This window comes from Puma concolor, chromosome C1 (genome assembly GCF_028749965.1).
Source record: "Puma concolor isolate L17-30 chromosome C1, mPumCon1.1.hap2, whole genome shotgun sequence".
Classification (NCBI taxonomy): Eukaryota; Metazoa; Chordata; class Mammalia; order Carnivora; family Felidae; genus Puma; species Puma concolor.
In genome coordinates this window covers 56108667-56120322 of record NC_141674.1, presented here as the reverse complement: position 1 = coordinate 56120322, position 11656 = coordinate 56108667, and the positions used below count along the sequence as shown (strand labels likewise).

General features: G+C 44.6%; 1 long non-coding RNA gene across 3 annotated transcripts; it reads left to right on the top strand.

Moving 5' to 3' along the window:
- Positions 1-1472: 1472 nt before the first annotated feature.
- Positions 1473-11442, top strand: LOC147578090 (uncharacterized). Of its 3 annotated transcripts, XR_015254192.1 has the most exons (5): positions 1473-1564; positions 1751-1849; positions 9013-9154; positions 10805-10978; positions 11107-11442. It is a non-coding gene; the product is annotated as an uncharacterized LOC147578090 (long non-coding RNA). The 3 variants fall into 3 exon arrangements; XR_015254193.1 differs by lacking the exon at positions 1751-1849 and having other exon boundaries at positions 1544-1732; XR_015254191.1 differs by having other exon boundaries at positions 1544-1849.
- The last annotated feature ends 214 nt before the right edge of the window (positions 11443-11656 follow it).

The window sequence follows — 11656 nt, the reverse complement described above, 5'->3', positions numbered from 1 at the left end:
GGGATGAGTGGTGAGTTACAGTGAAAAACACCTTGTTTTGAAAGATGACTTAGAGTTTCCCTGGAGATCAAGGCAGGGAAGGGTGTTAGCAAGCAGAAGGAGCAGCATGAACAAAAGCACGTGGATGAAAAAGCACACAAGGTATTTAAGACAATGGGAACCTGGCAAAGCTCAAGAACAGCTTTGAGTGGGAGGAAACGGGGCAGATGTGGCTAGAAAGGTTGTTTTAAACAAGTTGTTAAAGACCTAAGGGGTCACCAAAGGGTTTGAAGGCTATAAAGTCACTGAAGTCTTCAAGCTAAGTAATGCCATGATCAGATCTTTAAAAGAAAAAAAAAGTATTTGTGTCTTTTTTAGTAATTAAAAATCAGAGATCTAACCTCCTCCATTTTTATATTTCTTGCTACCTCATGAAGAGAAAAAACAAAGCCCAGCTGAAGCAATTCTTTCTTTGCCTGGTCTGAACTAGACGTACTTTTTTTCTTTTCCTTGTTTTCTGGCCAATCATTTGGTGAAGTGAGTGCATCATACAGCTGGGAAAACACGAGCTTCTCCAGTTTGTTTGGCTTCAGAGCTATGTGGGTGAGCGCGAGTCTGGGCAGTGTGTCAGCTCCTTCCTGAAAGTCTGGGTCAAGGAAGTCCACAACACAACCTTGTTTACTTGATTTTGCTTTCAGTGTCGAGAACACTGGTTCTGAGGACTGCAAAGGTGTATGTGGTCACTGTTGGCTCACAACCCTGTAATTCCTTTGAAAAGATGATTTGATTGGGACAGCTGTGACCTTATTTTAATAACTCAGTGCCTTTTGAAACACCCAGATGAAAAGTGATGCGTTATTTTCCTAGTGGCTTTTGTTCCTGGCTGACCATATAGTTTGCTGGATCACTGGGAGTAATTCTGCAGGACCGAGTTTGCTGGACTGGCAGACTTGGCGGGATGGATGATGAGTGACCAGTCTGAAGCAATTCCTTTGGCTTGGACATGTGAAGTTACAGTTAATCAACAAGTGTTTACCGAGTGCGTGTTATATGCCAAGCATTGTCTTGGGCACTGGGATGAATAAGAGGAGTAAGACAATTTCTAACAGAGTCTAGTAACTAGACTGAAAACTTGTCAAAGGTAAAAAGCCAACTCTTTTTTCTCTTTACATTTTCCAAAGTGCATGGTGCAGTGTCTAAGTCAAGGCAGTGCCTCAATAATTACTGAATGTCTGAATAAAAAGGTGTATTTCAATTTTGCCCAACAAATATTTACTAAGCACCCACTATGGCTCGACGGTGTCTTACATAGTAGAGAGGCAAAGATGAGAGAGACAGAGCCCATACCTTCTACGTGCCCACAGTCTGGTGGGAAAGACAGACATTGAAACAATTATTTAGTGTGTATGAGTCTGAGCCTCAAGCAACCTGAGAACCCGAGAGCCTCTTGCCACCAGGTCCCTCTTCTGGAACCCCCAGAAGAGGGTGATGGCATAAAAGAGAGATTCCAGGGTGCTGACCCAGCACCATGTCCATTCTGATTGGTTGATGCCTTTGCCTTTTTGATAATACTTCATTCCTGTAGGTAAGTAACAGAGGATAATACTATCATTCCTGTAGGTAGTTAACAGAGGCACAAAGCACTCATCTACAGGGATTAGAGGAAGAAATAACTTCATGATATGAGAACGGTGCCTGATGAAATCAGTCTGGAAGGGAGGGAGGCAACCTCCAGCCAAACCCAACAGATCAGGTGATGTTTTATTTCTAGGTATCTACTCAAAACCCCTGTCCCTGTGGGCACGAGGGGGACTCTAGATTCAAGGCACTTACAATCCAGATGCAAGGATGCCCCTAACCGCTATTTCATGTAAGTAAAGGATTCCAGATACAGAAAATCATTCTGAAATGGTATTATAAAACATTTCAATTTTAAAGTTAATTTATATATCGTTTTTATTTCTTCCTATTCTAGAGCAACCATTATCCACAAGTCTAGTTTTATAACCATCTTGGTTCAAATAAACTTGTTATCTGCTGAATCATTGGACTCACTCATGTTCAGTTGTGATCCAGAGAACCTTCCAAGAACCAGTTAAGAATCTTTAGAGCTAATCCTCCAGGCAGGGGAAAGAGGAGTGCTTTTGTTTCCTTTTCATCCCTTGCAGAGCTGATACTGAGAGTTTAGACATATTATGAAATCTTTAACATTCTGAAGAATTGAAAGAGATAGGAAGGCAGTGAGAGGGAGAAAGGAAGGACAAAAGAAGGAATGAAAGAAGGAGAAAGGGACAGAGGGAAAAGGAGGGAAACAATCAACCACACAAAAAGCATACATTGCTTCCCAAATCTCTCCTCAGATGTTCAGACTACAGATTCATAAAGTCCTCCAGCTGGAAAGGTCAATTTCCCACTTGTAAAAGCATCAAACATCACCTGAGCCAGTTTTTCAATAAGAACCACAATTATTCCATGGACACATGTCAACAGTTCTCTGCTCAATTTTATGAGCAAAAACAATGAAGCAAATTACACTTGCCTGTGTTCTCTAGATAATTGAAGCTGGCTTCTTAAAATTCAGGTGTTGGAATGTTGAGAAGAACATGCTAGCTCTTTTATTAACTCTTTTGTTTTTACATCATTTCACGCAAAGCAGGATTTCATAATGTTGACTACTTTAAAATAAATGACTGGCACAAGACTGGGCTAGTCTCTAGTCACTTCTCTAACCTCGCCTTTCTTCACCTCTTGCTTGGCACACAAACTATCATGCTTGGTTCCTGTGAAGACACCACACCATTTCCCCTCCAGGCATTGCCCATGTCCCCTCTCCATAGAATGGCCCCTCCCCAAGTATGGCCTTCCCCAGGATGACCTTCCCCTCCCCTTTTCTGTCCTGGATAAGGAGCCCTTCTTCTCTCCTATCTCACGCTGAGCACATCTCCATCATTGCCCTTACCACCGTGTGTTGTTAGTACCATATTTGCACGTACACCTGTCTCCTCTCCCCAAACACAGTGACCAGGCATCCCTCATTTTTCACATTCTTATGGCCTAGCACAGTACCTGAAAATAGTAGGTACTTTTATTGGCTATCTATTGCTGCATAACAAATGACCTCAAAATTTATCAGCTGAAAACAATATTTACTATCTCACAGTTTCTGTGGTCAGGAAATCAGGTGCAGGTGCCACTTAGTTGGATGACTGTAACTCAGGGTCTCTCACAGGACAGCAGTGAAGCTGTCAGTCAGGCTCAGTCATCTCAAGGGTCAACTGCAGGAGAATCTGCTTCCAAGTTCACTCATGAGGCTGTTGGCAGGCCTCAGAAAGTTGACTTCCAAGCTCAATCACATGGCTGTCGGCAAGCTTTAGGGCCTTGTTGGCCGTTGACTAAGGATATTATTCCCTTGCCACATGAGATTCTCCTTAGAGTTACTCAAAACATGGCAGCTGGATTCTCCCAGAATAAGGGCTCAGAGGGAGAGAGACAGAGACAGAAACAGACAGAGACAGAGAGCGGGAACATTCAAGCAAGATGGAGAAGTCAAAGTCTTCTTGTGCCCTAAACTCAGAACTGACATTCCATCACTTTTGGTATATTTTTGTCTTTTAGAAGCAAGCCACTAGGTTCAGTCCATATACAATGGGAGGGGATTGCACGAGGACGTGAATACCAGGAGGTAGAAATCACAGGGACCATCTTACAAGCTTCCTACCACAGTGCTCAATAAGTATACTGAAAAAATAGATGAATTTCTCTAGTCAGGATGAGTCTTTCCTTCCCTGAAGATCCATAGTGTTTGAACTCCTTACTAGGGAACACAGCACAGTATGACTTTCCAGCTGAGCATAGGTTTATGTACACACCAGTGAATCATAAGCAACTGTATAAAAACAATGCCAAATAATATGCTGGCACTCAATAAATAATTGTTGATTGGGTAAATAAATGAAAGAAAGGTTGGCAGAGACTGGTACGTGTCCATCAATATTTTTCTTTAATAAAGGAATTTGTAATTTTTAGCTAAATACATAGGTGTGCCACTGGAGACTACATTTCTCAATATCCCTTACAACTAGAGGTGGCCACGTTACCAATTTTTGGCGAGTGGGAGGTGAGTGGAACATGAGGTGATCACTTTGTTTTCTCTCTTCCCCTTGACTGGAATACAGAGGTTTGGGTGGGATTCTAAGAAGGAATAAATACAATGAATGTGGCAGGGCCACCCTATCAGCCATCTACCTCTCTACTAGTACATGAAGCTGTATCTTGCAAAAGTCACTGTGCTCTAGGGTCTTGTTGTAATATAGACTATTTCAGCTTAGAGTATTACCTGTCTGGTAGAGGATTTAAAAAGCAGGGAAGAAATAAGTCTCCCTACCTCAAAGCTAGCCCCAAGCTTTAAACATACTATACAAGTTCCTTAAATATTTGCTAGATTATAAATTGTGCCTGTAGACCTGCTGGGATGTGTTGGTAGATAAGAAAGGAACATTTAGTGCAGCACAAGGGATATAGTTAATAATATTTATGGTGACAGACAATAACTAGACCTATTGAGGTGATCATTTTGTAATAGATAAAAATATCAAATCCCTATGTGGCATATGTGGAACTCATACAATATTATATGTCAATTATAATTCAGTTAAAAATAAATATTAAAAAAAGGAGTATTTACCACCTTTCCCCTCGGTTAGGCAAGCACAGGCTTCTTGGGTCAACTCTTGTAAACTTCGGAGCTGTGAGACTCTTCAGAGAAGCAACCCGTTAAGTGGCCTTAATTTTCAAAGCCTGAGGCAGAAAGCCACCACGGAGACACATAAGTCAGAACGGATTCTTCTCAAGGAAAATCTATCCACAGATTGAGGTTTCCTCACAGGAGATTGGTTTGTTTTTCCCAAAAAGGAGAAGAGAGTTCTCAGCACATCCCCTGCAAAGGGCCAGGCTAGCAGTTTCTCCAAACTCCTGTGGCTGTCAAGGGCAGGTGGCCCACTGGGCAGCAGCAGCCACTGTCGGCCTTGCTCCCCACTTCTCTGCTCTTGGAGGCCAGCCAGCACTCGATCCTGGACGAGAAGGGCCTCTGCCTTAATCTGGAACTGGACAGGATCCATGGCCTCAAACTGAACGTTTTTGTTCTGTTTGTGTTCTTTACAGTATACAGACAGAAGGCTCCAACCAACACCATCCTCAAATGCCAAAATAAAATGCTCACCCAGCCAAACCATCTCTGCTGAGGCTAGCTCAAGGAGATGACAAAACCTTGTTAAAATACAGGAAGGGGATAGGAAGGAAGTGGAATAAACTTTCCTTGCCTGGATTGAAAATCTGTTAATAGGACAGATACATGCCAAGTACAGAGTCATTTGAAGGTGTTTCTCTTTCCTGGGAAGGTGAATTTGAGAAACCAGAAAAGAAAGAAGGGATGAGGAACTCCAGTTGAAGTCTAGAAATTCAGGTGTCTTGAAATGTAGGAAGGCTTAAAACACCTGCTACTCCTGGGCCTTCCAGAAGCATTCAAGGTACTTAAGAAGACAGCCATGCCCATTACCAAAGATGATTCCATGTGGAAATGTTCTCATGCTGTTGGTGTTAGAGGGAGGGAGACAGTAAATCTGGCTGAGGGAGGGTGTCATGAAAGTGAACTGGAAGAACTCACTCTTGAAGGGTAATTAAGATTTCCAGGTGGTCACTGGCCCTCCAGTGGAGGGCATGTCAGACTTCCACCCTCTGGAAGTCTGAGAGGCCAAGGCATGTTTCTGGAATTCCTAGTGACATAGAAATATAGAATTATAGGGTACTCAAGTCAGGTCTTCAATAAGAAAAGTAGGGATGACTTCAGTTAAAAAGTATGTAGAAAATAGTGCTAAGGAGATGGAAGGAGATGAAGAGGCATTGACAGAGCAGAGAGAAAAGAGAGATCCTGCTCTGTGGACTCCAGCTGTAACAGTGGCTTAGGGTTTAGCAAAATGGCTATATAACTTGGTCTCAGGCTCTTGAGTCATCCACTGCATTAGTGTCTGTAACAAACTACCCCAAACTTAGTGGTTTAAATATTAGAAATCTAGGGGCGCCTGGGTGGCTCAGTCGGTTAAGCGGCCGACTTCGGCTCAGGTCATGATCTCTCAGTTCGTGAGTTCAAGCCCCGCGTCGGGCTCTGTGCTGACAGCTCAGAGCCTGGAGCCTGTTTCGGATTCTGTGTCTCCCTCTCTCTGACCCTCCCCCGTTCATGCTCTGTCTCTCTCTGTCTCAAAAATAAAATAAAAACGTTAAAAAAAAAAAAAAACTTTAAATATCAGAAATCTATTGTCTCACAGTTGTGGAGGCTAGGAGTCCAAGATCAGAGTGTTGGCAAAATTAGTTCCTTCTCAGGCCTACGAGGAAGAATTAGCTGCATCTCTCTCTCTTAGCTCCTGGTGGTTTGCTGGCGATCTTTGGTGTTCCTTGGTTCGTAGATGCATCACCTCGTTCTCTGCCTCCATTTTTAGATGGCAGTTCCTCTGTGTCTGTGCATTTGTCTCTGCCTAACTGTCCCTCTTTTATAAGGACATAGTCATATTGGATCTGGCCCACCCTAATAACCTCACCTAAGATTAGTTACCTCTTTAAAGGCCCTCTCCCCAAATAAGGTCACATTCACAGGTACTGGAAGTTAGGACCCCAACATCTTTTCAGGGGGGCGCAATTCAACCTATCACATCCAGCTAGGTTTGAATCCCAACTTGGCCACTTTACTGGCTGTGTGGTTTTACGAAAATTACTAGCTGTGTGGTCTTGCAAGGACTGCTTAATATCCCTTAGCCCCAGTAACCTGTTTTAAATGGGACAAAGAGCACCCTTTGTGCAAGTTTTGGACAAAGTAACGGCTTAATAAGCATCAGTGGTTACCACTGCAGGCACTAGAGGACTATGTATGGAAGTCAGGCCCTGGCATCACTTCTATTTCAGGAATGTAGACAAAGGGACCACTGACAGATCCTTATTTTACTCATTTCTTTCCTCCCCCACCCCTGGTGCCTGGAATCTTGGAGGCTCAATAAATATTTTCTGCAGATTATGACTCTATAACTCAACTTCGTTTTAATTTCGAGCTACTGTCCTTGCAGGGCGACAGAAACCAAAACTCTGCCAATTTGGAGTTTCCCTCTCCATTTTCCTGGGATTGTGGCTAAATTGCAGTGAATTGCATCATGCCAGGCCTTGAAGTAGAAGCATGGGAACTGGTTCCTATTTCACTGGTCTACTGTCCCAGTGTCCTGGTTGGTCCTCAGGCAGCAGTCGCCACAGGCCTTGTTCCCATTTGAACGCTGCCCGAGGTCTGTGGGGCTCTCCACCACCTGCATGCTGCACCAGAACATGGGTCCCTTCTGTTGCCTCCATACTAGCCTGGAATAGAGTCTGTCTGAGGCTTCATGTCTGCAGCCACTGCCTCATGGGGTCTCCTTGTTTCCTCCAGGGCTCTGACAGTGAAGGAGGTAGAGTACCTCCTTTCAGAGGACCTGCCCAAAGCTTTCCCCTCCCCATGCCAGCCCCTCATTCTGAGACCATCCTACCTCGACTCTTATTAACATGCCCCTCTGCCTCCCCAAACCCAACTAGATTGGAGGGATCTTTTATCTTCAATATTCCCCAGACATTTTGGGTATACCCCAAGCCTCTCCATTCCCTTAAAGACTCAAGTTTTGGGAAGCAATGCCAGGAAGAGGCCTGTGGGCTCTTTATGCCTTCTTCACAGTGCCTCCCCCAACCCTTCCCCAGACCAGTCTTTTGCCTCCAAGGGGAAATATACCAGGAAAGGGGAAAAAAAAGTTAATATTTAAAAAATATTATTCCAGCTTGTTTCGGTAAATAAATAAATGAATACATGGCACTGGCCCAAGGTGCTTGATCCTGAACCAGTTTCATGAAAAACCTCTCTCCTGAATTTCCACGAACACCTTTGTGCCTGTCAGAAGGGCTTAGAGCCCCCACACCTTTCCTACCAGAAGTCTGAGCTCAGGGTCAAAGCTTCTATGTCATCTAGGTGCTGCCTGTCCACCTGCCCCGCGTGGAATCACAGGTTTCTTCCCCTGTGCTCTCAGCATGGCTGGTGGTTCTAATGAACACTTAGCACTTAGCCCTGCTGCCCGACATTATTACAGTTAATATTTTACATGGCTGACCTCCTTACTGCCTGGAACCAGTTCTTACTCAATCTGTGCAGCAAAGGGAAAGCTTTGCCACCTTCTACCCAGTGACCTTGGGTGACTTACCTAAGCCTCTCCAAGCCTCATTTTCCTCATAAGTAAAATGGGGGTAAGAACACCCACCTGTAGGTTGCTCTGTGGATTAAGTAACGTGGCCCAAGTAAAGAACTGAGCCCGTGGCCTGACAGTGGGTGGCTGTTGCTGTGCATGATTGAGGCTGTGGCTGGCTCTACCAGGCTCTCCCGAGCCTCATCGGTACAGAGAGGGGCGGTCATGCTAACAATGTCACCACAGCTGAAGGAACCCTGCCTGTGGATTCACCCAACAGAAGAGCACTCACTAAAACCCACGTTTGTGTAAACTACCCCATATTAAGATCAGGGTTCATCCATTCAGTAGCTAAGCACTTAGACACATCAACTATGAGCCTGGTATTTTCATACACCTGAAAAAAAGGGGCTCCACAGGGAGAAAGACAAAGATAGAATAATACCAAATGGGCTAAAACGACATGGTTTAAAGTACCAAGGGATCATGGAGGGAAATAATCTGTCTGCTTATGGTCATTTATTTACTACCTTCATAACCACCTGTGTTTCCAGAAAGGATCTAAGGAAGCCTGGGAGAAATAAGGAAATTTGCCCAAGAGGCCATCTGTGAGCTCAGGCCCTAAAGACTATCACTAGGCACAGCAGTGAGGACAGACGCTCCCTGGCCCAGGGGTCAACCTGTGCAAGGGCCTGGCCATGTGGACACACCAGGCCCAACACGCCACTTTGCCCAGGAAGGACACAGAGTGCTCGTTCCCAGATATCCACATGCCTTACTCTTTCACCTCTTGCAGGTTTCCGTTCGAATGTCGCTGTCTCAACAAGACCTTCCCTAACTACCAGCGGTAAGCTGAAGCCAGCTACCGCCAGCTCGCGAGAGTAGACGGTGAAATTTTCAGGAAATCTGCAAGCCAGTTAGTATATACAATCATTAATGTGAGTCAAATTACATAAACTTACAATTGAATTAACTGTATTAGACATCAAGGTTCAAGATACCCAAAGCTATCCCTTCTTAATTATTTTACATTTTACCAGTATATATACTCAGTTATTTATGTGTATGGTGCCCATAAGGTAGAAATACTATGTAATGTTGTGCTACTATGTGTACTTCCTCCTAATTTCTTATTTAATGACCTCACATTCATAGTTTACAATCTTCCATGGCACCACTGAAATTGGCCACTACTACAGAATCGGGACATTTCTGCCCCCAGAAAGCCAGTTAGGCAACATTTACCAGTACACTACTGCTAGCCACCTTCCCCCTTCCCACCACTGGCCCCACGTACCTGATTGATTTTTACAACAGAACCTATTGCTTTCTATCACGTTGCCCAATTTTTCAGTATCATCCTTTCCTGAGCCATCACAGAATATAAGCTCCATGAGGGCAAGGATTTTTTTTCTATTAGGTCCTTCATGCATCCCCACACCCACAAGAGTGCCTGGCACCTCGCTGGCTCTCAGTAAATCTGTCTTGAACTAATATTGGTGAATGCTGGATTCTGAGTAAGACCGTGGAGGCAGTGGCCCCTCCCCACCACGTCTTCTGACACACAGGCTGACCTGACTTGAGGCCTCTCTTTTTCTCCCTCCTTCTCTCTGTCTCTGCAGTCTCCCTGCTGTCTGCAGCCTGAGGAAATTCTTGAGTAAATGTGTTCCTCGTGGGGTCCTTGGGTGGCTCATTCGGTTAGGCGTCCAGCTCCTGATTTCAGCTCAGGGCATGGTCTTGCGGTTCGTGAGAACAAGGCCTGCGTTGGTCTCTGCACTGACAGTATGGAGCCTGCTTGGGATTTTCTCTCCTCCTCTCTCTCTGCCCCTCCCCTGTTCCCATGAGCTTGCTCTCTCTCTCAAAATAAATAAACATTTTTTTTTTAAATGTGTGCCTTGAGAACCCAAGTCAGGGGAATTCTCTTTACCTTGCCAGACTTAGTCACAGGCCAAAAGTATTCAGCACATGTCTCTTATGTTCCCGAGACCAGTGCTATGGCACCTCTAAGGCAGTGGGTTCCAAGTGGCCCAGACCAGTAGCACCAGAAGGACTTTGCTAGAAATGCAAATTCTCAGACTCTGCCCCAGTCATACTGAATCAGGAATTCTGGGGATGTGAATTCTGGCTGCTGTAACAAAATACCCATAGTCTGAGTAGCTTATTAACAATAGAAAAGTGTTTCTCACAATTCTGGAGGCTGGAAGTCAGAAATCAGGGTGGCAGCACAGTTGGGGGAGGGGCCTCTTCTGGGTTGCAGACTTCGTGTTTATCCTTACATGGTGAAAAGGGCTTGGGAGCTCTGTGGGGTCTCATTTTTATAAGAGCACAAATTCCATTTATGAAGACTCTGGTCTCATGACCTAATTACTTCCCAAAGTCTCTACCTCTTAATACCAGCACACTGGGGGTTAGATTCCAACACATATGCTTTATGGGGATACATTCAGACCCCAGCAGAGGGCCAGCAATCTGTGTTTCTGAAATGCCAGTGCAGGAGATTCTGAGGTATGCTGAAGTCTAAGAACCACTGATCTAAGGCAGTGGTTCTCAAATGGGGCTATGTTTTCATCTCCCCTCTCCTCCCCCAGTCCCTCCAAGGAGACAATAGGCAGTGGCTGGAGACACTTTTGGTTATCACAGCTGAGTGACTGGTACTGCTGGCATCTTGTGAACAGAGGCCTGGGATACTGCTAACCTCTTACAATGTACGTGGCGGCCCCCGTACAAAAGAATTATGTGGCTGAAAGGTCAAGGGTACTGAGGTGAGTGACCTTACCACTCTAAGGTAGCCTCACTCCCCCACATCCACCCAGCCCTCCCTTCCTTCTTTTCTGTAAGATTTTCTCAGCACCTCACAGCTGTTAATAACTGACATGCCAACCTCTAACAGTCAACTGTGAGGAAGACAGAGGAGACTGCGGACTTGCTTCAGGATTCCCTGCACTGAGGAACACAGACACTTCAACTGACCTTTACAGCCCAGTGTGGTAAATGTTAGCATTGGGGAAATATGAAAGAGGTTATTAAACCCAGGCTTGGAACATCAGGGAGGACTTCCTGGAGAAAGTAGCTTTGGTGTTAAGACTTCAGGCAGAGGAAGACTGAATCGGAGAAGGGTGTATGGGGGATAGCTTTTATTATGGAGCACTTTCTGTGTTTGGATCACTATGCTGAGTATTTTACTATCTCATTTAATCCCTGAAATGCTTTCCGAGGTTTATACAATTGCTATTTCCATTTTATAGCTGGGGCCACTGAAGCCTAGGTATATTAATAACTTGCCTAAAGCCACACAGCTAAGAAATGTTGAAGCAGGGCTTTGAACCCAGGTCTGTAGATTCCAAATCCAGACAGGAAGGGATTGCTACTTACAGAGGACAAAAGGGTAGACTGGGAAGTTTTTTTAAACACACTTAACCCTTGTGTTATGAGCTGATTTA